The following is a 26,616-nucleotide window of genomic DNA, read 5'->3' as shown; positions in this document are numbered from 1 at the left end:
ATCATCAGACCAAACTATCTACCAAACTCTCCCATTAGTTTTGTATCTTAAAGCTATCTTTTAATCTGTTTTAAAGTGTACCATAAGGGGCACCTGGGTGGCTCAGTCAGTTAAGCACCTGACTCTTGATTTCAGCTCAGGTCATAATCCCAGGGTTGTGGGATTGAGTCCCACTCTGGGCTGTGCCCTGAGTGTGGAGCCTGCTTAGGATTCTGTGTCTTCGTCTCTCTGTCACTCTCTCTCTCTCTCTCTCTTTCCCTCTGCCCCTCACCCACGCCTGTATTCTCTCTCTCTCTAAAATAAAAAAAATTTAAATAAAGTGTACTGTAAATAGCTATGACAAGAATTACCACATTTCAGAATTCTCATTTTTAATCTATATTTAGCTTTAAGCTAAAAAAAAATCTATAGATGAGAAAAAATATAAAAGGAACTGTGATGACACATCATTCCTATTTTGGCTTGCTGGGGTAACATCAGGATGCTGTTACTGGAAATGAGAGGGTTTCTTCAAAGGCAAAATCCCAGTATGCCCTTTACCATCTGTGTGTGTGTGTGTGTGTGTGTGTGCACGTGCACGCATCCATGAGCGTGCATGTGTGTATATGTGTGTGTACATGAGCATGTGTGTGTGCATAGGTATGTGAATATGGGGAGCCATGTGTGCATGTGTGTTTGCACTTGAGCATATGTGTGTACTGTATGTACATGAACATGTATATGTGCATGTGTGTGTGTACATGAGTATGTGTGTCTGCATACATGTGCATGTGTGAAAGTGGTAAATGACCAGTCACAAATCCTCTCTGCTTCATAGGTTCTTTCTCTGCTCCAGATGCTTCCTCCTGGTTTCACTCCTGCCTCCTAGTCCAAGATGCTTAAGAGAATAGGCTCTGGGACAGAGTTCTGGGTTCTAATCCTGACTCTATCACATAGGGCTGTGACTTTAGGCAATTGTTTTCACTTTTCTGTGCCTCGATCTTCTCATCTATGAAAAGGGGCTATCAACAGTACCTATTTCATAGTTTGTGAAGATGAAATGAGTAGAATAAAACTCTTAGAACCTTGCTTGGTGCTGGGGCACCTGGGTGGCTCAGTTGCTTAACAGGCCAACTTTGCCTCAGGTTATGATCTCGTGGTTTGCGAGTTTGAGCCCCGCATCAGGCTCTGTGCTGACAGCTTGGATCCTGGAACCTGCTTCGGATTCTGTGTCTCCCTCTCTCTCTGTCTCTCCCCCACTTGCACTCTGTCTCTCTCTTTCCTTTTCTGTCTCAAAAAAAAAATAAGTAAACATTAAAAAAAATGAAAAAAAGAACCATGCTTAGTACTGAATAAACACTCAAAAATTCTAAGTGTTATTATTATTAGTCATACCCCTTAGTTATCAGAAAATACTTTCTTCTTTGCCTGAGTGGCAGATACACCCCTCAATTTCGGGTTGACACTGTTCTGTCTATTGGTGAAATCCTGACTCATTAAACCCAGAACTCAACATAAGATTTTCTGGTGGTAAGCTCTGCTGTAAGGATCTATTAGCCCCTAGGGTGTCATCATCTCAGACCTGCTCTCACTTTTAAGATCGTATAACCTGGCCCCTGCCTTGTATAGACCCCACAGCTGCAGATTATCTACCTTTTTTTCTCAAGAGCTCTATCTTCTCTGCTTCTGACCCCCCACAAGCTACTTTACATCTTCATCACCCTAGAGATCCCCCTCTTTCCTAGAAAAGACTCCATCCACTTCTACAAGGAGTAAGTCAGCATGTTCAAGGTTTGTGCCCAAGTTACACATCCTGCTGTAGACTATCCTCCCTTTCACTGCCCCGGCGTTGTCAGGGGCCCATTCTGATCGTGACCCCACCTGTCATCTTGGGTCACATTTCAATCCACACAGTTTTTAGGGAAATTTGAAGACACAATATCATGTGCAAGAAGGGCCTGTTCAGGGAGCAGCAGCAATTTCAGTATGACTGAGGCACATAGCCTGTGTGGCAGGGATGGCAGGGAAGAGCCAGAGATGTGGAGAGGTCTTAATGGGTCAGGTCAGGGGTTTAACCTTTATCTGATTGTCAGTAAGGAGGCGTGGAATAGCGTTAAGCAGGACAGTCATCCTCAGGTCTGCATTTGAGAAGTAGAACTCTAACTGGAGCAGAGAAAAGGGATAAAAACAAAAGTGACCACATACATGGAGGACACGTGAAAGGCAATTTTTGGAGCCACCATTGAGAAATGGCAAGAAACGACTTCAAGGATGGAGAAGAGGGGCCAGTGTGAGAAGTTGGGTACACTCAGCAGTGTTTGGATTTTGAGATTTTGAAGGTGAGGAGTGGGAGGAAGTCTAAAGCTTCTGGCTTGAGCAACTAGAATAGACATGACATGCCTTTAACCAAAGTTGGCAAATACAGGAGAAAGAGAAATGACATGAAAACAAGTTCACTTTGGGACATGTCCATTGTAATGTTCATTTCAGATGCTCACAGACATCTAAGTGAGCAACATCTCCTAGGCACTTGGAAGTTTAGGTCTGGCACTCAGGTATAATATACCAATTTAGGTATTTACGTAAAGATGGAAGTTTGGTGCCCTGGAAGTAATGGGATTAACCAAATACATTAATCAAATAAGGTATATAGCAGAAGTGAAGAAGACAGTCAAATATGGAACCCTAAGGAAGACCAGCGTTTAAGGGATGCACAAAATAATGTGGATACTGGGAGGGAATACCAAAATGGTTGGAAGACAACCAGGAGAAAGTAGTAGCTCAAAAGCTAAGAAGTAAACAAGTTCAGGAAGGAAGTGGTCAGAAGTGTGAAATGCTACCAGTCAAGTAATACAAGTAGAACAAGGACTGAAAACCAAAAATACCCATTGGATTTGGAGACTACATAAGAAAATTGGAAACCTTAGGTAGTGATTCTCAACATAGTGATCCTCTCTTGAAGTGGAGGGGTGAGTGGAGTGTTTGGATTCTCAGTCGTTTGAGTTAATCCCAACATTCATTTGTTACTGATGGCATTTGATAACTGGGGACTTTACAATTTGTATGTGTGTGTATGTGTGGAGAAAGTCACAGAGCCAAAGCCTAAACTTCATATCTACGGTGATGCCAGGCAGGTGTCCAGGAAGAGTCCAGTGAGCTCAGAATAATTAGGGGGATTAGTGCCAGCATCAGGTCCTCAGGGTCAAGAATTCTCAATAATGAGGGATAATGGCTACCTCTTAAGGAAAAAAATGTGGGCGGTATACCAGATGGACAAGGAACTCACTATGGAAGGAGAAAAATTGGAACACCACAGCAAGAAATATATCCAGTTTTAATATGAAACAGAGGTACGTGTCTAAAAGTGAGAAGTGAGAAGTGGAGTAAACCAAGAGGAAGTAAAACACAAGAGCTCAAACAACCTAGGGGCTAGTAATGAATGAGTGTGCGTGGCTCGAGGATCAGTACTCTAACGGCAACGGACAGGGGACTTATTCTTTACATCTTGATGGCAATAACTAGAAGAGACAACATTTAGAACACCAGAATCAGTGAGAGTAGAAATCACAAGAGAGGTGGTGTTAGAAAGTCAGTCATAATGGGGTGACAGTGATACAGCATGAACTCAGAAATACTGCCAAAAGTCTCTCGTAAAACTGCTCGTCTCCCCTCATGGACTGAGAAATGAGAAACAAGTGATTTTTGTGGCGAGGGCTGTGATTCAGATGTACTATGAACATAACGGTCTTCATTAACTCAGCACCGGGCTATTATTGGGGCAAATGTGTGTCATCTGTATAAATATATGCTCATCTGTTCGGCAAACTTGAGCCATAATGAAAAGCTGAGTCCTTAGGACAGACTGTAAGTTCCGTGAGGCACAAAGGGTATCTGTGTTGCCTGCCTTAGCATTCCAAGGTCAGTGTCCTATATCCGGTCTCTGATGTCAAGGAGCTAAGATTTGATCAAAAGTAAAGTACATGTGGATGCTAAGAGAGACATAGAAGGAAGTGTAATTGGTGGCTCAGATTTTAATTTGAGAGAGAAAGAATTGGATGATACATAAAAAGAGAGAGCATCAAAAACTCGTGCTGTACTGGCACATAGTAAACACTTAATAAATGATTGTTAGGGCGCCTGGATGGCTCAGTCGGTTGAGCATCCAACTTCAGCTTGGGTCATGATCTCGCGGTTTATGAGTTCGAGCCCCGTGTCGGGCTCTGTGCTGACAGTTCGGAGCCTAGAAGCCTGCTTCAGATTCTGTGTCTCCCCTCTCTCTGCCCCTCCCATGCTCATGCTCTGTCTTCCAATAATAAATAAACGTTAAAAAAAATTTTTTTAAGATAAATGATTGTTATTCCTAATACTATATAGTGTGCTCATTTTAGGCAATTCCTCCAAAAAGAGGGTATCTTGGGGAAATCCTAAAGCTTTCAGATAGACTTGTAACCAGCCATGAATCTGGCTTTCGGTACAGTTTCAACCTCCCTAACAGAGCATAATGTCATCTCTTCAGACGAGCAGAGTGTTTTTAAGACAGATGGTTTAGATCAGTTATCTTATTATTCAAAAGTCTGCCCCTCAACAGGAATCCGTACAAGTTTAAACTGAAGATGAGTGGTCATTCTCAGCTAGAGTCATCCCCCATCTTGAAAAATACCTCTTCCCTTATGTTTTGGTTACACTTTCCTTTGATGGACAAACAGCTCCAGCTGTTTCAACCCTTGGAGTGCCTCAAGCCTTCCTGGGCAGGCTTTATATCCCACTCTTCCTATGGAGACAAGGGGCTCTGCATTCAGCCCCTGAGGAGTAGAAAGGACCCACAGTTTCCCTCTGATCTTAGCCTAATTATTTTTATAAATATAAATACAGCCCCTTAGACTGCAGCTCTGTAGATCTATTCACTCAGCAAAGAGTAACTAACACCCAGTATGTCGGTACGAGTACAATTCTTAGAAGGAAAAAAAAAAATCAGAAATTTTAACACACTAGTTGTTGAAGATGCAAATTTTGTTGGGTGAACAGAAGAAAGTTCACTGATAGCTGGAACTCTTCCTAAATTCATACTGACAAACGTTCAAAACACGATTGTCCATTTCATTTGTTTTGCCTCCATATACAACATTTTGGGTTTTTTTAAGGTACACTGATACTTTTTCTCCTTTCTTTAAAATGTTATTTATTTTTCAGAGAGACGGACAAATGGAGTGTAAACAGGGGAGGGGCAGAGAGAGGGTGGGGACACAGACTCCAAAGCAGGCTCCAAGCTCCGGGATGTCAGCACAGAGCCCAATGCAGGGCTCGAACTCACGAACCCTGAGATCATGACCTGAGTGGAAGTCGGATGCTCAACAGACTGAGCCACCCAGGTGCCCTGATACTGTTTTTTAAACTTCTGGCCTTGGTTTATGCAAGATCACGACCCGTTTGTAATCTAACAAGCAGGTGGTAGTTGACTCCCTCCTGGTGAAGGACAGTGTGTTTGGAACATCATAATAAAGACAGATCTGATGTCACAAATAGCAAGACAAAGTTTCCTTCAAATGAAAGGCTAGTCAGTGAATTTCTCATTCCATCAAGTGTGGTAGCCTCCATTTTGTAGTCAGATCATTATAATTTATTCATCCATTTGATATTTGAGATCTGAAGATTCAAGATTGAAAAATCTACTGTCCACTAGCCTTGAACCTGATAGATAGACGTGGTTCCTTTTATTCAGGCAGAAACTTGAGTGCTGCCTCCTAAGATGTCAGACAGCATGTACCGACTGTGTTAGTGATGTCCCTGGAGAAAAGTTCATTTTTCTTGCCAACAGTAATTCTTCTGGGAATAGCTTCCTGGCTTAGGTAAAAATAGCTATTTTCATCAGTCATCCTGCTTCCTGTTCAGCTTCTTTATACATACAGTTTCTACAAATGGAAAGAATGTGGGGAAGCAGGGCTTTCAATATTATCAAATTCATAGGCTGCATCTGTATTGAAGTACAGCTTATGGTAGAAATTAAAAGGAAATAAAAATGAGTAAGCACTTCTCAAATATCAAAAAGACTGCCAATTACAGATGCTTCCCCCTTATTGACATTAGAAGATGGGGCACCTGGGTGGCTCAGTTGGCTAAGCGTCCAACTCTTGGTTTTGGCTCAGGTCATGATCTCATGGCTTCGTGGGTTCGACTCCTGCATCCGGCTCTGCACTGGCACTGTGGAGCCTGCTTGGGATTCTCTCTCTCTCTCTCTCTCTCTCTCTCTCTCTCTCTCTCTGCCCCTCCCCCACTTGCACTGCCTGTGTCTCTCTCAAAATAAAGTACGTTGAGTTCTGATAGCTACTTTGAGATAGCTAATGAGAATAAAAACAGAAGTGAGAAGTCTAAGATGTGGTTACTCAGGGTTATCCCCCTCGACCCACCAGGGAAAATGCTTTTATACTGAGGATGTCTCTCCTTGATACATTCTGTAAAGTTACCAAGATGTCACTTTTTTAGATAGCCTTTTAATTGAGGTATGATTTACATAGAGTGAAATGCATAAATCTTAAGGGTACAGTTCAGTGAGTTTTCTTGTTTTAATTGAAGTATAGTTGATATACAGCATTATATTAGTTTCAGGTGTACAACTTAGTGATTCAATATTTAAATATCTTAGGAAATGCTCACCACCGTAAGTGTGGTTACCATATGTCACCATACAAAGTTATTACAATATTATTGACTAAATTCCCTGTGCTGTACCTTACATCTCTGTGACTTATTTATTTCATACCTGGAAGTTTGTAACTCTTTAATCCCTTTCCCCTATTTCTCCCATTCCCTGCCCCTTAGCAACCACCAGTTTGTTTCCTGTATCTACAAGTCTGTTTCTGTTTTGTTTTGTTTGTTCATTTGTTTTTGTGTTTTAGATTCCACACATAAGTGAAATCATATGGTATTTATCCTTCTCTTTCTGACTTATTTCACTTAGCATAATACCCTCTGGGTCCATCCTTGATGCAAATGGCAAGATCTCATTCTTTTTTATGGCTGTTTCCACAGGGTCTGTACCAATTTACATTCCTACCCACAGTCCACATGAGGGGTCCCTTTTCTCCACATCCTCACCAACACTTGTTATTTCTTGTCTTTTTGATCCTGGCCACTCTGACAGGTGTGAGGCAATGTCTCATTGTAGTTTTGATTTGCCTTTCCCTGATGGTTAGGGTTGTTGAGCATCTTTTCATGTATTGTTGGCCACGAGATGTCAATTTTTCATGTCCTAGAGATTATCTAGATATAGAGTAAAGATAATAAAGGTGGCTCACACATTTAGAAAACATAGACTTCCTTTACTATCTAGATCACTTGTCAGCCTCTGGCTTAAAAAGAAAAAACAAAACAACACAGGACCAAATGATCAAACTAGTTTTGTTTTTAACAAAAATATCATATTCTACCCCCAATTCATGAGGTTACATATTAAAATCATGGAACTTCAGGGGAACCTGGGTGGCTCAGTTGGTTAAGCGTCCGACTTCATCTCAGGTCATGATCTCACAGTTGGTGGGTTCGAGCCCTGCGTTGGGCTCTGTGCTGACAGCTCAGAGCCTGGAGCCTGATTCGGATTCTGTGTCTCCCTCTCTCTGTCCCTTCCGTCCCCCCCTCTCAAAAATAAATAAACATTAAAAAAAATTTTTTTAATAAGAAAATAAAACCATGGAACTTCAGAGCTGGAAAGAACCTCTTTAAGGCATAAGGAGACTTAAGGTTTGAGAAGCCCTGTGTGATTCCAGGATGCAGCCAAGTTTGAGAAACAGTCTTCCAGATTCATTCTCCTTAACTTTTCAAGGGCCAATGAATCACTTGAGAACTTGCAGAGGTGCACATTCTGACTCAGTAGGTCTGGAGTGAGGCCAAAACTCTGCATTTCTAACAACTTCCCAGGTGAAGCTGATGTTGCTTTCCACGGTTACACTCTGGGCAGCCAGGTGTCAGATCTCCCAGCCCAGTAGCCACCAGACTGTGTTCTGAGAACCCTAGGTCTCTGTGGAGAGTTCTGGGCAGGTTCCACGATCCCAGATGTACATCTGCTCACCTGAGCTTGCACCCATCACCTGTTCTCCACCAGCACCTCTCCCAATTTAAATTGTCACTTAATGTCATTGTCATTGGTTGACTTTATAATGTGTAAATATTATAAATGTGAACTATTTTACATATAACATTTTGTTTGAGAAGAGAGTATACTGCTAAAAACACTTCTCCAGTTCCTTCCATTATACACATAAAGAAACTGAGACCCAGAGGAGACAAATGACTTTATGGAAATCACGTCACACTTAGTTATAGGCCAACATAATTCCCTTTCACAACACCCAGTTTCCTTGTATAATTCAAGAGAAACCAACCCAACTGAGGCCAAAGCAATGGGAAGGCAATCTGGGTTATATGTCTGCCTGTTTATATACTAGTGGTTGAGCACAGAGAGCAAGGAGACCCAGGAATGCCGACATAGCCCCTGGGCACACCCAGTACAGTCTAGTAGTTTGGAGGTTGGTCCTAACCAGGGTTGTGTTGAAATGGAAGGAAAAGATAGGGATGCATGTATCCTTTTGAATTAGTGTTTTCATATTCTTTGGGTAAATACCCAGTAGTGCGATTACTGTATCACATGGTAGTTCTACTTTTAATTTTTTAAGGAACCTTTGAGGTGTTCTCCACAGTGGCTTTAATAGTTTGCATTCCTATCAACAGTGCACATGGGTTCCTTTTCCTCCATGTCCTCCCCAACACTTGTGCTCTTTCTTGTGTTTTTTATTACAGCCATGCTGACATGTGTGAGGTGATATCTCATTGTGGTTTTGATTTGAATTTCCCTGATAATGAGTGATACTGAGCATCTTTTCATGTGTCTGTTGGCCATCTGTAAGTCTTCTTTGGAAAAATGTCTATTCGTGGGCACCTGACGGGCTCAGTCAGTTGGGCATGTGACTCTTGATTTCGGCTCAGGTTATGATCCATGGTCATGGGATCAAGCCCCACATCAGCAGGCTTTGTTAAGGATGTGGAGCCAGCTTGTCTCATGCTCTCTCTCTCTCTCTCTCAAAAATAAAATGAAAGAGAGAAAGGGAAGGAAGGAAGGAAGGAAGGAAGGAAGGAAGGAAGGAAGGAAGAAGAAGGGAAGGAAGAAGGGAAGAAAGAAAGAAAAAGAAAGGAAGGAAGGAAGGAAGGAAGGAAGGAAGGAAGGAAGGAAGGGAGGGAAGGAAGGAAGGAAAGGAAGGAAGGAAGGAAGGAAGGAAGGAAGGAAGGAAGGAAGGAAGGAAGAAAGGAAGGAAGGAAGGAAGGAAGATAGATTTCTATTCAGTTCAGGTACTCTGCCTATTTTTTAATTGGATTATTTTGGGGGGGTTTTGGTGTTAAGTTGTACAAGTTCTTTATGTATTTTGGATACTAACCCTTTATCATATATGTCATTTGCAAATACCTTCTCCCATTCATAAGGTTGCCTTTTAGTTTTGTTGATAGTTTCCTTTGCTATGCAGAAACTTTTTATTTTGATGTAGTCCCAATAGTTTATTTTTGCTTTTGTTTCCCTTACCTCAGGAAATATACCTAGAAAAATGTTGCTACAGCCAATGTCAGAGACATTACTGCCTGGGCTCTCTTCTAGGCTTTTTATGTTTTCAGGTCTAACATTTAGGCCCTTAATCCATTTCGAGTTTATGTTTGTGTATGGTGTAAGAAAGTGGTCCAGTTTCATTCTTTTGCATGTAGCTGTCCAATTTTCCCAGCATCATTTATTGAAGAGACTGTCTTTCCCCCATTGTATATTCTTGCCTCTTTTGTCAAAGATTAATTGACCATATAAGCATGGGTTTATTTCTGGGCTTTTTATTTCTGTTCTATTGATCTATGGGTCTATTTTTGTGCCAGTACCATAGTGTTTTGATTACTACAGCTTTGTAATATAACTTGAAATCTGGAATTATGTTACCTCAAGTTTTGTTTTTCTTTGTCAAGATTGCTTTGGCTTTTCAGGGTCTTTGTGGCTCCAAACAAGTTTTATGATTGTTCTTGCTCTGTGAAAAATGCTGTTGGTATTTTCATAGAGATTGCATTAAATCTGTAGATTGCTTCAGGTAGTACAGGCAAAAACTATAAAAACACTAACTGAAAAAGGCATATGCACCCCTATATCTATAGCAGCATTGTCAACAATAGCCAAGTTATGGAAGCAGCCCAAGTATCCATCAATAGATAAAAGGATAAAGAAGATGTGGTGTGTGTGTGTGTATGTATATATATATATATATATATATATATATATATATATATATTACATAATAATGTTCCATGGTGTATATATATATACACACACACACCATGGAACATTATTCACTAATAAAAAGGAGTTTAAGCTTGCCATTTGCAGCAACATGGATGGAGGTAGAGAGTATAATGCTAAGCAAAATAAGTCAGTCAGAAAGACAAATACCATATGATTTCACTCATATATGGAATTTAAGAAACAAAGACACAAACACAGGAAATAAAGACAGACAAACCAAGAAACAGACCCTTGACTATAGAGAACACACTAGTGGCTGGCAGAGGGGAGGTGGGGGGGATGGGGGAAACAGGTGGAGGGGATTAAGAGCACACTTATCATGATGAGCACTGAGTAAGGTACAGAATTGTTGAATCACCATATTGTATACCTGAAACTAACATCTCTGTTAGCTACATTAGAATTAAAATAATAGTTACAAAGGGAAATGGAAGGAAAATCATTTTAGAAGCTGCAAGAAAAAGAGGAGGAAAGAAACCATGATTTGAAGAGAAAATTTTGAGCTCTAGAGAACTAGAGAACAGAAAGCCAAGAAATAAAAAATGGAAAGAGAGTGAGAGAAAGATGGAGAGGGACAGACAGGGAGAACCAGGAAGGCAATCTCAGAGCTATCCTGGTACCGAGGTAGGAGCTACTCATCAAGAGCTCTGTGGCCAGGAAGGAGTTTGTGGAAGCAGACATCTTGCTGCTCAGAGGACTGTAGAGACCACAGCTCTGATTTGGAATTGGGAGGACCCCCCTGGAAACAGATGGTACACTCAAACAGAATAATTGAGGAGACTTCCATGAAGGGACTAGTCACAAAGATGACCGAGTCAGTGGAAAGCAGGATCGGTGGAGCATCTTGGAGCTAGCAACCGCAGAGAGCTTTCACCACCCCTTGGCCTGACCAAGCAAGGACAAGCATTTACAGAAATTCAGTGAGACCTATAGCTGAAGACAAGGGCTGCCCAGGGCAACAGCAACCATGACCTCTGGTCCAGCCACTGCCAACCCACAACCCAGCAATGAGGGCTCCTGGGGGAATAAATAGCTTGACCTTCTTCTCCTTCAACTTTAATTTTCTCCCGTTGGCTGAACCTGACCAGATGCCAAAGGGCAAGGAAGCTTAGGGTTGATTCAGTCCATGGAGGTCTACCTCTTGGGACACAGAGTGAGGAGGCGGGTGAATCTGGAGCACAGAGAGACCGGTCCCTGATCTCCGGACATCTTGTGGTCACAGCGTACTCTTCGCTCTTATGGCAGGCACATGCCTTCCCCCTCTCTGTTCCCATGTGGAAGGATCCTCTCGCCACCTCCTCTGTGTGCGGAAATCCTCTCAGCTGTAAAGGCTGGGGCTACACGGGTGGTTTATACAGTAAACCTTCCATCTTGGGTACACTAGTGATGTCCACTCAAAGGAACAGTAAGCTTTTGGAAGTCAGGGGCCATAATTGTCTCTAGCAGAGAAGACAGCCTATTCCCAGCAGCCTGCTCAGCAGAAGCTGTCGTGTAATTCTCACTGCCCAGGGCTTAGCTTCTGCACACGAACAGGTCACTGTGCAATCAGGGAGAGGCAGCATGCCAGTGAGAACCCGAAGATGCCTGTTACATTGTTGTCCTCCTCGCCTGTCCCGGGTGCCCTGCCTCCCCTAGTCACGTGATCCTTGACCATCGCGGTCTAAACCCAGCCTGCCTAGGGACTTGTAATCTCTACAATGCATCAACATTTGTCAATTAGCTGCCATCACTTAAAATTCAGGACATGATGCATAATCTTGGTGTACAGGGTTTTTTCTTAGAAAATGGGAAAATTTGGCAAGGTTGCTTCCCATTCTCTTGTGATAACAGCCAGCTGGAGCGGCGCACTGACTGCTCCTTCAAAATGAATACATGCTGTCCAGTCCATTCACCACGCTCCCCATCTAGCCTGCCTTCCTCCCTGATAGGAGCTGACCTTTCCCCCAACCATCCCAGCATGAGAGCCCTGCTTTATGGGCATCGTGGCTACAGCTCTTCCTCCCTGCTTCCTGCCTTCTGACCAGTCATCCCTCACTGATCCTGAGTGGAATCCCTGAAGCCCTCACCCTACTCTAAACAAGCTCATCTCTTCCCTCGGCCCCATTTTACAATGTCTCTTCCATTCCCTTCTATTGTGCATTGAATTGTGTTCCCGCAAAATATATGTTGTACTCTGAACCCCCGTATATGTGAATGTGACCTTATTTGGAAATAGGGTCTTTACAAATATAGTTCAACTAAGATGAGGTCATCCTGGATTTGGGTGGCCCTTATAAGGAGAGAGAGATTTGAAGACACACAGGACATGCAGAAAAGGTCATATGAAGTTGGAGGCAGAGACTGGAGTTATGGTGCCATGAACCAGGAAATGCCAAGGATTGCCCACAACCACCAGAAGCTAAAAGAGTCAAGGAAGGTTCTTCCGGATCTTTCCAGATCATGGCTTTGCTGACACCTTCATTTCAGATATCTTGCCTCCAATACTTAGAGGGAATAAATTTCTGTTCTTTTAAGCCATTGTGTTCATAGTTTAGTTGACCCTTAAACAACGTGGGTTTGATCCACACAGATCCACATACACATGGATATTTTTCTGTAACTATAGGACAGTACTATAAATGTATTCTCTCTTCTTTGTGATTTTCTTAGTAACATTTTCTTTACTCTAGCTTACTTTGTGGTAAGAATACAGTATATAATACATATAATATAACAAAATATGTGTTAATCTACTGTTTGTGTTATCAGTAAGGCTTCTGGTCAACAGTAGGCTATTAGTAGTTAAGGTATTGGGGAGGACAAGAGTTATATACAGATTTTCAACTGCATGGGGGTCAGCACCCATACTCCCAGGTTGTTCAGGGTCCACTGTATTTTTTGTGACAGCTCTAAGAAACCAATGCTCCTCCCTTTAAGTGAAACTGGGATTTTTCTCTTAAGATGCTCACAAGCATGCTTCAAGGGTTGACATTCTGTTGGTGCCAGGGTCCTCAGGGTAAATAAAGCAAAGCTATTTCTTGCTCTTTGGTCCCGGACTTTGACCAGAAAAGACAGCTGGAAGTTCAAGGGCACTGTGAGAAGACCAGGAAGCGGGTTCTCTGTTCAGATACTTTTTGGTGCTGAATTCAAGCTTGAAAGCAGGGGCTCATGGCAGATGTCTTCCCTGCTGTCTCCCCAGCCTGTCTACAGTGCCGGTACATAGTAGGCATTTACTGAGCATGTGTCAAATGAATGAGTATTAGCAGTTAGAGCCTTCGAGAAGCATGCTACTTTGTCTCTGGCTAAGTGTCCCAGCCTTGAGTACTGACCGACTTGACCCAAAAGTGTGAGCTAGATGCATGTTTATTTGAGTGGCAAGTGTCATTTCTTTGAAACATTGGAAATGAAAAACCAGTTTCATGGTATAAATACAGAAAACTTAGAGGGTAGAGTTGAAGATTAATTGGGAGTCAGACCTACTGTTCTCGAATGATGGCTCTCTCATTTCTTACAATAGTTTTTATCAAACCAAAAGTTTGAATATTTAAATACACATTTCAGTATGTAAATAGATGCCATTACAAGAAAAGTGTTGTCTCTGTCTGGGCAAACACAGCAGACACTCAAGACAAGACTTGGCCACATGGTGACAGGCCAACTGTAGGAGTGGGATGTGCCTTCCCATCATCTGCAGTGACGTGGGACACTGGGCCAAATGGGTTCCAGCCTTAATTCCTCTGTCTACACTCATTGCTGACTCTTGGCAAATTGGAAGTCTTCACTAATTACCAAGAAACGATGAATACTCTATCGATTTAGGAGGTTTACGATTTGGGTATTTTTTAAATGCCTGCAATTTGCTTTGCTGTTACAAATTGGACACAACACAACAGAAGAAGACATATTTTTTTCAACAGCACCAAGTTTTGGCGAAATGTATAAAATTTGATTTTTTTTATAAACACCGAGTACTCCTAGTCACAAATATTCCCCAAATGCATCCCTTTAATTGTAGATAAATGTGCATAAAGTAAACACAGTCTACTTTATGCAGAATACAAAGACAAACAATCCCTGAGTCACTCAGAACTGATGTTTGCATAGAATGTAATCCCACTGGAAAGCCATGTTTAAATAATAAAAATATTTCCCTGTGAAGTTTTTGATAAAGGCTGAACTGAAAACAAAATAACTCATATTTATACAGCTAAAACAGAAATATTTTTTAAAGCCTTTTTTGGGTAGCTCCTTAGTGAATTTTACTTCTAAATCCTGAATTCCTTTTGCGAATCCTACTCTAGAAACAGAGATTATCAAGTGCTTCTGGCTCTAGGCTCTGGCTGCAGAAGGCTGGGCCTTTTAGCAGGCAGGAAGCATGGGAAATGTTGGCCCAGACGAAGGCACCATGTAAAGTTCTCGGGCCCCAAACGGCAGTGAAAGCAACAATCCCCTTCATTCTCCCTGGGAGCTGTCAAACCATCCAGGGAGGAGCATCCCATTACACAGGCTTCCACCCTCCTCTAAAAGAATGTCAGGGCCAATCCTACCATGCCTTATACCCATTAGCCCCCAGATCTCATCTCTGTCCTGTTCCCTCTGTGACTAATTTTGACCAAATCCTTCAGCTTGGTCCTTGGACCTCCCAACCCTCCATCAGCAAACTCTCCTGTGCCTTCGACTTCTCTTGCTTTAAATGAAAACCTGGCTGTGTCCTATGGAAACTCTGTGGCCCCCTGCCTTCTCAGCCCTCTGCCAACAGCCCCACATTCTTCTGGTAAGGGTCTTTGGGTCCCCAGAGCCCCTCCCAAACCACTGTTCACATGTTCTTGATTCTGAGAGGTTCATGACACCTTCTCCCTCTCCTCACTGCTCATGTCTCCTCAACTTGTAATCCCTTCCATCATTTTTGAATAATTCAACTCCTAGACATGAGTTGGTCCCCCCAACTCATTATCATTCTCTGTCGTCTAATATGAGCTTTTTAAAAAAATTTTTTTAATGTTTATTTATTTTTGACAGAGAGAGAGACAGAGCATGAGTGGGGGAGGGGCAGAGAGAGAGGGAGGCACAGAATCCGAAGCAGGCTCCAGGCTCTGAGCTGTCAGCACAGAGCCCAACGCAGGGCTCAAACTCACAGACCACGAGATCATGACCTGAGCCAAAGTCAGTCACTCAACCGACTGAGCCACCCAGGCGCCCCTAATATGAGCTTTAACAAACACATGAAAAATATATGGTTAAGATGTTCAGGGTTACTAACAAGTCAAGCAAATGCAAGCAAAACCCATCAGTTTCAATATTATCGGATTGGCAACATTTTTAAAATGATAAGCCTGATAACATTGAGTGTGTTGAAGATGTGGATATGTGAGAATTCTCACCCACGGAGTAGACTGTACATTGGTGCAGCCACAGTAGAGATAAATTTTGTAAAAAAGAGCCAGGTTGGAGAGAAACAAACCCAGAAATAGTGCTTCTAGATACATGTGCATGGAAACACATTGGAAAGTTGATTTCATTATTGTTTATACCAGTATGACAACCCAAATGCCATCAACAGATGGGTAGAGGATTAACTGTGGCTTATAAATACACTGGAATAGTACATAGCAATTAAAATACACATACAAAACAATAAACACACAAATTTGGATAAAGGTTGTCTCTGGGGTAAGAAACAGTGTGACTAGGGAAGAGTACAGGGTCTTCATCTATATCTACTATATTTCACCTATCATATGGAAAAGGAGGAAAGAACAGTACACAGATTAAATTAGTCTGAGTAACAAGTAAATGTTTTAAAAACAAAAAAATGTGCAGTCAATTCTGGTTTCCAACAAGATTGGAAACCTTAGATAATTTAAGAATTTCAAATAATGTCTCAGTCATATAAATGCTTCCCACATAGGAAAAAAGAAGGATGTTTGGCAGTTATTCCATTACTTGTATTGGTGTCAGGTATCTAAGCTTACTATTTGCATGAAATTAATTCATGTGAAGAATCAATTATTCTTGGGTATTTAATATTGATCACAATTACCAAATAACAGTTAATCCCCCACCACACCTTGTCCTATATGGAAACAATCTTATGCAAGTACAAATCTCCAAAACGTTCAGCAAAAAAAAAAAAAGAAAGAAAGAAAGAAAAGAAAAGAAAGAGAAGAAAAAAAAAGTAATTTGTTTCTACACCTGGCCTTACTTAAGGAGAGCAATGCTTTATTTATTCAACATCATTGTGAAATGAAGTGTTTCAAATAATTTTATGCCTTTAAGTGCCAAGACTTTTTTTTATTAATAATTTTAACCACTTGGATTGAAATCATTTTTGGAAAGCTGTTACACATGTGGGTGTTTTTCTCCTTTTTCTTAAGATAGTAGACAGAATATGCTTAAGGTTTTCACGTTGACCTGGGGTCAAGATCAGTTAGGCTCCTAATCTCATTTTGTTTTATAATTCCAGAGGGCCCTTGCCCACCTTTGTCTCCAGGAAATATATGTGGTAGTGGCTCCCTCCGTACTTTGGGATGCTAAACAATCAGTGAATGTTTCTTCAGAAAACTGCTCTCTTTCATATCCATTTAAGCCGTTACTTCAGTCAGTCTCACTGAGCTTGAGTAAAACATCTATTTGTAAGCACACATACATCAATATCCCTTTATCTCCACAATGCTTCCGACTGATCTTGTCCATATTTCATAATTATCTTCACCAGAATCAATAGCAGTAATCTGTACATAAGGACTGTTGATCCCAGCAGTAAATGACTGCAAGGCTGGGGGGTTGAATTGGTGTGTCTTTTTTAAGCTCACGTCTTTCCTTTACTCTCAGGCCGTGCAGGTTGTGAGCCTCCAGCAACACCTTTCTTATTCCTCCTTTCTTGTTTTGTTTAAGTTTATTTATTAATTTTGAGAGAGAGACAGAGAGAAGGGGGGGGCACGCGTGTGAGCTGGGAGGGGCAGAGAGAGAGGGAGAGAAAATCCCAAGCTGACTCCACACTGTCAGTGCAGAGCCTGATGCAGAACTCGATCTCACAAATCGTGAGATTATGACCTGAGCTGAAATCAAGGGTCGGATGCTTCACTGACTGTGCCACCCAGGTGCCCCTCTTAATTTCCCTTTCTAATTTGCTGATTGTCATCCATCCAGGACTAAGAAACTGGGTAACTTCTTCTAAAGTAGGAACAAATATACCGTGACCGACAGGGTAGAGCCTTTCCTATGAAGGAAGTGTGTAAGTTTGGGTGTGTGTGTGTTTCTTGTACCTCTGCAATGTCCCAGATAAGCCACTAGAGGCTCCCTCGCAAATGGCAAGGCAGTGCTACACATGGGGCCAATGTCTCATCTGCACCATGATGGAATTTGCCTTTCTTTTGTTTCCTTCCATGAACAGACAAGATGGCGTTTGACACTAGCTCTTTCTTATTCTTAAAATTTTTTTCAGATAAAATTCTGGTACGTGGAAAGTTTTCTTAGAGTCCTCCTGACAGGCAGGTAGCAAAAGTGTCCATCGTAATTACCACTCCCTGCTAGATCTTACAAGTTGCCTACTAGCGTTTAATTCCACTTACATACAAACAAAGTCCGAAGCTGACATCTACTCTCCAAGCCAGGGATCAGCAGACTACAGCCTGCAGGCCAAATGCTGACACTTTTATAAATAAAGTTTTATTAGAATTCAGTTCATTAGTTTCCATATTATCTATGACTGCTTGCATGCTACAATGGTATAGTTGAGTAGTTGAGACAGACTGTCTGGCCCAGAAGGCCTGAGACAGCTACAGAAAAAGTTAACCTACCCCTGATCTAGGTTAACTAGTCACTCTCAGCTAAACAGGTTTATTTCTGCAAAGAGGTGAATTCCAACAATATCTTTCTTTTTTTGAAATGCAAACATGGAAAAATGTAAAATAATCATGTTACTGAGCAGATGCTTAATCGTTTCCAAACTACTTTAATATTGTTGGTCGATTCTTAACGGCTCACATCGTTCACACTGGACAAGGGCAGTTCTAGACAACCCTGGAGACTACATAAACATCTCCCAAGAATACCAACTATGAGACCCTGTAACCAAAGTACATCGGAGGGTGCACATTATAATTTTGTCTCAGATATTGAGATGAGATAAGAGATAGAAAATACCTTAAGGGGCTCCTGGGTGGCTCAGCCCATTAAGTGTCCGACTTTAACTCAGGTCATGATCTCATGGTTCATGAGCTCGAGCCCCTTGTTGCGCTCTGTGCTGACAGCTCAGAGTCTGGAGCCTCCTTCAGATTCTCTGTCTGTCTCTCTCTCTGCCCCTCCCTGCTCAAACTGTCTCTCTCTCTCTCTCTCTCTCTCTCTCTCTCTCTCTCTGTCTCAAAAATACACAAACATTTAAAAAAATAAAAAAATAAAAAGAAAATACCTTAAAGTACTTGTGCTGTACAGAGGAAGCCATAATTGATGTGGTGATACACCCACAGGAAAAATCACAAGCCCTGATGAATGGCTGGTAATTAATAGACTGCAATGTTACTGAGGAAACCTAAAGTTTATACCTTTAAGGAAAACAAAACAGACATATTATTTGGAAGTACTTACATTGTGTTTGGGTTATAACTATAAAATATTAAGAATAGGAAATACAACATAATTCCTTCCTAAATGTGGCACCAGAGAGTAGAATCAACATTTATAATTTGTTTATACTTGATGATACATTTCAAGTTTTTACTTGTTGGATATAGTTACAGTGTTTGAGGGCACATGCTTTGACCCACACTAACGCAAATGCAGGAAACAACTATTTAAATGCTATATGAGTTCTGGGGTGTCTGGGTGGCTCAGTCGGTTAAGCATTCGACTTCAGCTTAGGTCATGATCTCACCATATGTGAGTTCAAGTCCCGTGCCGGTCTCTGTGCTGACAGCTCAGAGCCTGGAGCCTGCTTCAGATTCTGTGTCTCCCGATTTCTGCCCTTCACCCACTCACCTGCTCTCTCTCTCTGTCTCTCTCTCTCATTCTCTCTCTCTCTCTCAAAAAGTAAATAAACACTTTAAAAAGTTTTAAAAAAAAAAAAGAGAGAGACGTTCAACTACTTAGCTGTCCAGACACCCTGGCAATGAATTTTTAAATACAACATCCAGAGCAAAATCCATGGAAGAAGAAATTGATAATAAATTGAAATTTACTAACCTTAAAAACCTTTGCTCTGCAAAAAAAATGCTCTTAAGAGAATGAAAAGACAAGGCACAGACTAGGGAGGGAGGAATCTCTGCAAAACAGTATCCAATAAAGAACTTGTGTTCAAAATAGAAAAAAAAAAAAATTCTTAAAACTCAACAATAAGAAAACAAAGAATCCAAGTAAAAAATGGGCAAAGTATCTGAGCAGATACCTCACCAACGAAGATATATGGATAGCAAATAAGCATATGAATAGATGCTCAACACCCATTGCCATTAGGAGCCTGCAAATTAAAATGATGAGGTATAACCATACATCCATTAAAATGGCTAAAATCCAAAAAACTGACAATACCAATTGCTGGCAAGGATGCAGAACAATAACAACATTCAGTCATTGTGGATAAGAATGCAAAACTGTACAGCCGCATGGGAGGACAGTTTGGTGGTTTCTTAGACAGCTAAATACAGTTTTTTCATATACTCTTAGGTATTTACGCAAGTGATTTGAGAAATTCATGTCTACACAACGATCTGCACACAAATGTTTATAGCAACTTTATTCATAATTGTCAAAAACTGGAAGCGGCCGAGATGTCCTTCAGTAGGTAAATGGATAAATAAACTTTGCGACATCCACACAATGGAATATCATTCCATGATGAAAAGAAACAAGCTATCAAGACACGAGAAGACATGGATGAATCTTAAATGCATATCATTAAATGAAAGAAGCCAGTCTGAAAAGGCTACCTACTGCATGATTCTAATTATATACTTATTTCTCACATCTCATTTTGGTAGACAGCATATTTTGTATCTTAATGCCTTAGTTCACACCTCTATGTTCATGTCCTGCTATAATTCTGTATAAACATGTATTCAGGGGCCAAGAAATATTTATCCATAAGATAATTCTAAGTATAAAGCTACTACCTATATATGTTACTTTAGCCAGATTATAGTTGACCCTTGAACAATCCGGGTTTGAACTGCATGTATCCACTCATGCAGATTTTTTACTATCTGGCATTGTAACTCTATTTTTTCTTCCTTTGGATTTTCTGAACATTTTCTTTTCTATAGCTTCACCTACTGTAAGAATACCATATGTAATACATATAACAAAATATGTGCTAATCAACTCTTTATATTATTGGCAAGGCTTCTGGTCAACAGTAGGTGATTAGTGGTTACATTTGGGGGAAGTCAGAAGTTATACCAAATTTTCTCTCGCATTTAACCCTGTTTTGTTGCAGGAACAACAACCCCTCCCTTCCTATAATCACAATTTCTACTACTTTGTAACATATTTACATGTGTGTACACATTCACGGGTGAACAAATGCACTTCCTATCCCAAAATTGACTCAATAGACACTGGAAACTGAGTGTTGATGATATATCTGTGTATACTTAATTCTACAAAAGCAATCAAGCAAGAATCTGTCGCTGGAACATATAATTTGAAGCCAGACTTGGACTTCTGAGTGTCCAGCTAAACCACTGGTTAGTCACTTAAAAAGCTGGCATTGCTTAGGACGACCCTCATAACAGAAAGATCCAGATCGGGCAGTAAACCCTGAAGATCAATGGAATGTTGTATTCAGAGCAAACGGAACATCCAAAAAACTATGGTAATACCCAGGTAAAATATTACTTTGTACCCTGTAATTCATTCGAATCTGCAAAACTAACATATTTAATTGAGAGATCAGCCTCCCCTAGAGTGAGCAGACACAGAACTTAAAACTCAGGTGAAATGCATCATTTTCGCCCACAAGCTAGCAGACCAGCTCAGCCTGGCCTACAGTAGGAAGCAAAGAGGCCACGCCCATGGTTTCCTCAGGCCAAAGGGAGATCCATTGGATGAAGTCTCCCCAGTTACTGCAGCTTCTCTCACCAGGGGGCCCAAATTCCTCACCTTCCCTGGCATCCCTAATGCTCACCAAGCCTGGGTTTCTTCCCTTCCCCGCTTCAAATACTACGGTCTGCCCCTCCACTGCCACCTGCTCTTCTCTTTCCCCTACCTTCAGACTTACCTTGCCTTGGTGGCAGAAACCCCAGCTAAATATGGGCCCACATCCCAGTCTCCTCTTCCTGAGTCAGGCCAGCGGCTCCTTTAAGTCTTTGTTTCTGCTTCTGTGTGGGCTGGGGAGGAGCAAACAACCCCCAGGGCAGCAGCGAGAGAGTAGAGGGAGAAAGATATACTGAACATATGTCAGAAAACACCGATTTAATGAGATCTAGCCCTGCCACAAGGACTTTCCTCTTTGCAAAAACTGCTATCCTTATTCACCCCCGTGTCATGTTCTTTAATACCAAAATGGCTTTAAAACAAAAAGTGACACAGTTTTAAAGTGTTTAAGCAGACAGACAGCAGACCTTAATAGGCAGAGCAAAGGTCTTGGAAAAGAAGAGAATTTAACAAGTTAGACTAAGTTGAAGTCATGGTCAGGGACAATGAGAAGAGGAATCTTAGTCAGAAAGAAGGTCACAATTGACAGCCAATGGCCAGCAAAAAAATAATAATAATAATAATTATAGGCTGAGAGAAGGCATGCCTAGTGTCTGCACAAACACGGTGACCCCACCAGGTGGGTACATTTTTTCTGACTTGGTGGTGGAGGGTGGGGACCGGTTACTAAACCCATCCATTTGTCCTGAGAGAATGAACTGAAGCTCCTGGAGACTGAGTATTTGGACCGAATCAGTCCAAACGGATGTATTCTAGAATAGCTCCAGAGATGTTCTGATAATGTAAGCCTGCGCTGAGGAATGTTTAATCGACATGAGTTTTTGAATCCTTGGTAGACTTTGAGCCTACTCTAAAAAGGCTAGCAAGACAAGTTTAGGCCAATAATCCTTTTTTTTTTTTTAATTGCAATATAGTTGACACATACTCAATAATCCTTAATCTTACCCTCAACTCTTATCTCAAAGTGTGTGAAAATCTATTAAGACCTAACACCAAGTGGTCTTTTATAATTTGCTTTTGATTAAGATATTCGTGTTAGGAAACATTTGTGTCTTATAACAGAAACGTTTGTAACTTCTTGCTAATAAAGACATCTCTAATTAATACTATGAATATTTCTTTTGGAGATGCCTATGTCTCTTTTGGTACAAATCATTTTTAAAAGGCTTGTAATTAGTATATTGCTCTGTCTCAACTCAGCGGTATAGGAACATGATATAGTTTTATTTTTCTCTAATTACTGCCTTCAAGCAACCGTGATCAGATCGGCCCTTTGCATTCCTTAGTGACATGCCAGGCAGGTTTCAAACCTTTTCTGATTATTTTTCTATTATTAAAACTCAGTCCAACTGAAACTCTGATCTCCAACTTGATTTGCATATCACAACCTGAGACCCCAGGAGTTGAGAGAGGACCAGGGCATGGGATGCCTTCCCCTCCCCTTCAGGGTCTGGTCTCTAGGATGCTGGGGGGAAGCAGGCAGAGAGAGGACGTCTCTTATTTAACTGGCCTCTGTGGCTCCTCTCCCCAAAGGCGGCTCTGCTTCTCAGGGTGACATTAACTAGCTATAGACAACCCCCCATGGGGTTGGCGTTCAAACACCGGCTCTTCAAAGAACCCTTGTGGGAGCTCTTGCTTCTCTGACTCTGGAGACCTAAGCCGGGCTCCACCTTTTCCGCCCCTTGCCTGCTCTCCCCCACCCCCACCGCCCACAGCTTGCACCTGCAGAGGAGGGCCGAAGACAGCGCCACAGGGTCAATGCACCCCTCTGAGGACAGCTCTCTTAAGTGATGCAAGCCCAGCTACCTTCCAGAGTTTTCTCCAGTCCCATGGGAGACACATGTGCTTCACCATGGCCATACCTCTGGGCCCCACCGTCTTCCAGTCCTCTTCCCCCCGTTGATGAGATCAGACAGGACCTGCCAGGGCACATCAACAAGTCACCCACTTGGAGACCAGGATGCCCACCTCCCCTTCTCCACCTTCTACAGCTAATTTCCTTGGAGGCTCCCTGTCGCTGGGCTTGAGGAGAGGAGTGGTGTACAATCCATTCCTCCATCACCCAGGGCACAGAGAGGAAATAACTTCTCAGCACAAATACCACACGGCTATGGCTTATTTTCTCTCCGCCTCCTCCTTCACTCCTTTGTTTTCTTACATAGATGTGGGGGTGCGGGAGGTGGGTGGGGGCAGGTGGTGGTGTAGAGGGACTGTTCATCACTTCCTAATAAGCAGAGAGGAGGTGGCTTCCGGGGCCCTCCACGAGTCGGTGACTCTCTCCTTAATGGCAGTTAGTTCCTGCCTGTTGTTTTCAGCTGTGGGCCCAGCTCCCACTTGCGGGGTTTCAGCAGAAAGGTCACTCAACAGCTTTCAGCAGTCTTCTACAGAAAAAAAGTGGCTTAAAAAAAAAAAAAGTTGGCAGGGCAAGTCTGGGTGGCTCAGTTGGTTGAGCGTCCAACTTCAGCTCAGATCATGATCTCGCAGTCCATGAGATTGAGCCCCGCGTCGGGCTCTGTGCTGACAGCTCAGAGCCTGGAGCCTGCTTTGGACTCTGTCTCCCTCTCTCTCCGCCCCTTCCCTGCTCGTGCTTTCTCTCTCAATAAATAAATAAACATTAAAATGTTCTAAAAAAAAAAAAAAAAAGACAATATTTTTACCACAAAACCTGAGGCACAAATCTGTCTGTCAGCGATGAGGGGGATGACACATCTTTCTCGTGTAGGCACAGAGGTCCTGTCCAAAAGGTCCAAAAGGTCTCCTCCTGTCCAAAAGGTCGTCTCTCTTGTGAGGCAGTCAGGAGGGAAGGACTGTTTGTCCAGCTGAAGAAGGCAAGCAGCTGCTTGGTGACAGAGAACAGACCCCCCCCCCCCCCCGTGCCTCCTCTGGTACCTCAGGGAGTTCATGCTCAGTCTCCCTTTGTCCTCCAGTCCCCACGTGACCCCAAAATTCCATCAACAAGCCACTAACTGGAAGACAAATCTGAAGAACATAAAATGCAGACACTTCGGATAAATCTAAGGAAGGAGAGTTGTTATCAGTCGAGGACAGGATATTCCCTCTGTGATTTTCAGAGACTTCTCCGGATATGGGACAGCCCGATGTCAAGAAGAGAGGGCCGTTCTCTCCCCGCGGTCACCCAATGGACTGACGAGGACTTTGCAGTCCTTACTGTTCACTAGGAGCAGAGGGCTGGGTCCTGCTCCCAGGCTACTGGAAGATACATGCTCCAGGAACAGTGCCCTTGCAGGAATAGAATATACTATCCAGCGTCTGACCAAAAGAGCCACCGAATAAATGTTTTAAACCAAACTGATGCCAAGAGTCTTATATCTAACAGAAGACCCAGAAATGTAAAGAAACAAATACCAAGTGAAATGCATGATGGTCACAGAGGGAGGAAGTGTCCAGAGCAGGCTGACAGGGGTACGGGGCCCTGGCGTATGGTCCCTGAGTTGGGGCCCTGGCGTATGGTCTGGAGGCTCTGCCTCCAAGGGCATGGACAACTAGAAGAGGCTGAAGCCCAGAGGAACAGGCTGACTATCTTCTACCAGCTCTGTGGTCATAGGTAGGGCTCCCCCAATCCTGGAGGCAGGAGGCCTACTGAAGTTCCCTCTGGGAGAAAAGACTAGAAAAGACATTCTCTCACCAGGGCCAGCAAGATGGCAGACTGAACCTACCAAAAACTAAAGCTTGCTTGGTTTGATCTAATATCTAATCTGGACAGCATTAATAAATAAAAGCTACACTACCACAGTGTAACAATCCTGAGGCAGGTCACTTTCTTTATCCCCATTTTATCTATGAGGAAACTGAGGCAAGGAGAAGTTATGTGACTCACCATTGTTTACAAATTTATAAGTGGAGGCAGGTTTAAATCTGATCCAATAAATCTAGAGCCTGTGCTTAAACAGTTGGGTTTGCTGTCTCTCATGAACAAGAGAAGAGGTCCCCCCCCCCCAGGACCACCCAAAGAACGGTCCTCCTGTATGTCCTACTTCCTACTCCAATTAGCAGCAAAGGGCAGGTGGGACGAGTCAGGGGAAAAGACAGAGAAGTTGGGGAAATGGCCTCCTTCTTCGCAGGCAGTCATAGAAAGAATATTTAGGTTGACTTCCAGGATTTTCAGGAAGAAAAGAGTAACATTCCTTCTAATACATTGCAGTCCTGGCCTCCAAAAGAAATCCTTGTCCTAAAACCCAGCTGCCAGAGCCAGCCATTTGATGAGCCACTGATAGGGTTGATGCACCACCTAGTGGTTTAAACTGAAAACACCCCTTAAGGATATCCCTGGAGAACCCAAGGCAAGGAGGGAACTGTGATCTGTCCAAGGCTGGAAAAGGGAGCTGAGAAGAAAACCTACCCACACTCAAAGCCTTTCTATATTTCCCTGTAGCCTATAGCCACACATCATTAAAAGATGTATTTCTTTTGCTAGCCTGTTTAAGGGTTTACCCAGCTTATCAGGAAAAAAGCAAGAACTAGAATCCAGGAGACCTGAACCCCAAACCCCAGGAGACCTCAACCCCATACTCCCCAATAGACTGAAAAACTGTGTCTCCTAAGATTTCTCCCCAGGACTGTAAACCACCCTGGAGATCTTTGGGCCTTATTCAGCATCTGGGGGAGACTCAGTAGAGAAGTTAGTGACAGTGAAGAAGCAGGGAAAGAAAGGGAAAATGGGAAAGAGAAGGCTCTTTCTTTTCAAAGAACAGTTTCCACTGAGCTTATGCAAAAACCTTGGAGTAACAGAAGGGCAATAGAATGCACTGTTTCAGGGTGTAACCTTCCTTCCTTGCTCTTTCAGGCGTTGTTAATGGGTGTTCATTCCTTGTGTCTTACTTAGCACATGTTAATGAGCAGCCCAAGGAGGCCAGACCAAGGCTGCCCGTGCACTTCTGCAGGAGAGAAGTTCGCAGGCCAGGTCAGCACCTCCAGAAGAAGTCTATTGTAGATCAGGCATGTCACATTGGAGAGTTACAGGAAAGAGAGGCAGCTAGGAGATACAGTCTGAGAGAACAGGATGTAAATACAGCTTCTAGAATGCAGAGCCATGCTCGTGCTTTGGTGTCTGATACAGACAAGGCTGTTAACTGGTAAAGTCAATTCAGAATGGTAGGGTCCAGCCCCAGGAAACCAGGCTGCTGACTGGGCTCCCTCCTCTCTACCTCTAGAAACCTAAGGGGAATGGAGAAAGT

The 26,616-nt window shown here is 42.5% G+C and overlaps 1 protein-coding gene across 4 annotated transcripts in view; it reads left to right on the top strand.

Annotated features, from left to right (window-relative positions):
* The window catches only part of POU2AF2 (POU class 2 homeobox associating factor 2), a 494,391-nt gene that overhangs the window by 424,515 nt on the left and 43,260 nt on the right, over positions 1-26,616 (top strand). The gene's annotated exons all lie outside the window — the stretch shown is intronic.

This window comes from Puma concolor, chromosome D1 (assembly GCF_028749965.1).
Source record: "Puma concolor isolate L17-30 chromosome D1, mPumCon1.1.hap2, whole genome shotgun sequence".
Classification (NCBI taxonomy): Eukaryota; Metazoa; Chordata; class Mammalia; order Carnivora; family Felidae; genus Puma; species Puma concolor.
This window is presented reverse-complemented; position numbering and strand designations above follow the sequence as displayed.